This window comes from Zingiber officinale, chromosome 11A (assembly GCF_018446385.1).
Source record: "Zingiber officinale cultivar Zhangliang chromosome 11A, Zo_v1.1, whole genome shotgun sequence".
Lineage (NCBI taxonomy): Eukaryota > Viridiplantae > Streptophyta > Magnoliopsida > Zingiberales > Zingiberaceae > Zingiber > Zingiber officinale.
The window spans coordinates 88033076-88036090 of NC_056006.1; positions in this window are offsets into that span (position 1 = coordinate 88033076).

The following is a 3015-nucleotide window of genomic DNA, read 5'->3' on the forward strand; positions in this document are numbered from 1 at the left end:
TGAGGGCGAGCGGAGAATAACCTGTGTATTTCTTAAGCCATATTTTAAAAGACGTTGAATCTCGCTACACTGGGCTCGAGAAGCTGGCTTTTGCTTTGGTCCTCGCCGCGCGGAGACTTCGCCTCTATTTCTTGGCACATACTATCATCGTCCGGACAAATAGCCCTTTGGGAAGAGTGCTGTTGAACCCAGAAGCGTCCGGACGACTCATCAAATGGACCACGGAGTTGAGCGAATTCAACATTCAGTATCAACCCCGTTCGGCGATAAAGGCGCAGTCCTTGGCAGATTTTGTCACAGAAGTGCAAAAGCCAGAGCCCGAAGCTATGTGAAAAATATTTGTGGATGGATCATCCACTCGGCTCGGGAGCGGAATTGGCGTGTTATTACTCTCTCCACAAGAAGAACGAATGCATTTATCCGTCCGGCTGAATTACAGAGCCACAAATAATGAGGCAGAGTATGAGCCCCTTATAGCCGGCTTACAGGCCGCCCGGCATGTTGGGGCCGGTCGGGTGACGCTCCATTCAGATTCTCAGCTGGCCGCTCAGCAGCTCTCTGGCACTTTTGAGATTAACAACGCTCGGCTCAAACTCTACGCTGAAGCCTTCGAAAAGCTACAACTTCAGAGAAGTCATTATCCCGAAGATACCTCGAGCGGAAAATCAGGCAGCAGATGAGTTAGCCAAGCTTGCAAATTCAATATCACCGGTCATTATCCAGCAGCCAATTGAACAAGTATCTTTGGTGGCGCACGTCGACCGGATGGAAGGCCTCGCGTTTCCGAGCGATTGGAGGACATCCATCATAGAGTTTCTGCGCTTGGGTGCGACACTATCCGATCGGGAGGCTGCCCAACCATTAAGAAGGAGAGTCGGTCGGTTCACACTCATTGGAGACCAACTCTACAAGAAGGCTTTCTCCCGCCCGCTTTTGAAATGCGTGAGCTCGGAAGACGCGGCATATATCCTCCAAGAAGTGCATCAAGGATCATGGGGAGGGCATCCAGGCGGACGATCGCTGGCTAAGAAGATCCTGCTGGTCGGATACTTCTGGCCAACCCTGCAAGCAGACGCCGCTCGGACCGTCGCGACGTGCCTTTCCTGCCAGAAGTATCACAACTTCTCCCACCGACAGGCGGAGGAAATGAAAGCAGCTACCGTATCTTGTCCGTTTGACCAGTGAGGAATGGATATTGTGGGTCTGTTTCCTATGGCGACCGGTCAGCGGAAGTTTCTACTAGTGGCGATCGACTATTTTTCCAAATGGGTGGAGGCTGAGCCGCTAGCCAAGATCACCGAGCAGATGGTCAAGAAGTTTATCTGGCAGCATATAATCTGTCAGTTCCGTATCCCTCGCCGCCTCCTATCTGATAATGGACGACAGTTCGCCGGGAAGCTGCTAGAAGATTGGTGCAAAAGTTATGGCATTGAACAACACTTTTCTTCCGTGGCGTACCCCCAAAGCAACGGCCAAGCGGAAGTAACCAACAGAAAAATCCTTAGAATTCTGCGAGCTCGCCATAACCATATAGGAGGAAGCTGGGTGGACGAGCTGCCGGGCGTCTTATGGGCTATCCGCACGACCCCAAAGGAAGGAACGGGCGTCACGTCATTCCATTTGGTGTATGGTGGCGAAGCGGTGATCCCGGTTGAAGTCGGCGTCGAGTCGGTCCGGATCTAGAATTATGATGATGATAACGCCGAGCGGAGGAACATGGAACTGGATTTGGTCGATGAGGAGCGAGCCAAGGCGCCCGTCCGGCTGATGGCGTACCGGCAAATAATGAAGCAGAACTACAACCGGCGCGTGATCCTTAGAGCATTCCAAGTTGGCGACCTTGTCTGGAAGAAAGTAAAGTCGGTCGACGACGTCGGCAAACTGGAGGCTCCTTGGGCGGACCCCTTCAAAGTCATCGAAAAGCTCCGCTCGGGTGCTAATTATTTGGAGGATGAAGACGGACGGCGGCTAGATCGACCATGGAGCGCGAATCATCTCCAACCGTACCGAGCTGGGTGAGAGGTGCCCTGATGTAATTTTAAATATGTTTTGGTCGCCTATGTCCTTGTAATGCAAGAAGCAAAATGATAAAAGATGGCAAATAGCTTCGCCGAACGGTAGTGTTAAAATTAGCCTTAAAGGCCGTCGAGCTCCGACGTTAAATATCGAGAGTCGAGACGGCGACTATAAACCCTCCGAGCGGAAGACCGTCGAGCTCCGACGTTAAATATCGAGAGTTGAGCCGGCGACTATAAACCCTCCGAGCGGAAGACCGTCGAGTTCCGACGTTAAATATCGAGAGTCGAGCCGGCGACTATAAACCCTCCGAGCGGAAGACCGTCGAGCTCCGACGTTAAAAATCGAAAGTCGAGCCGGCGACTATAAACCCTCCGAGCGGAAGACCGTCGAGCTCCGACGTTAAAAATCGAGAGTCAAGCCGGCGACTATAAACCCTCCGAGCGGAAGACCGTCGAGCTCCGATATTAAATATCGAGAGTCGAGCCGACGACTATAAACCCTCCAAGCGGAAGACCGCCGAGCTCCGGCGTTAAAAATCGAGAGTCGAGCCGGCGACTATAAACCCTCCGAGCGGAAGACCGTCGAGCTCCGACGTTAAAAATCGAGAATCGAGCCGGCGACTATAAACCCTCCGAGCGGAAAACCGTCGAGCTTTGACGTTAAAAATCGAGAGTCGAGCCGGCGACTATAAACCCTCCGAGCGGAAGACAGTCGACCTCCGACGTTAAATATCGAGAGTCGAACCGGCGACTATAAACCCTCCGAGCGGAAGGCCGTCGAACTCCGACGTTAAATATCGAGAGTCGAGCCGGCGACTATAAACCCTCCGAGCGGAAGACCGTCGAGCTCCGACGTTAAATATCGAGAGTCGAGCCGGTGACTATAAACCCTCCGAGCGGAAGACCGTCGAGCTCCGACGTTAAAAATCGAGAGTCGAGCCGGCGACTATAAACCCTCCGAGCGGAAGACCGTCGAGCTCCGACGTTAAAAATCGAG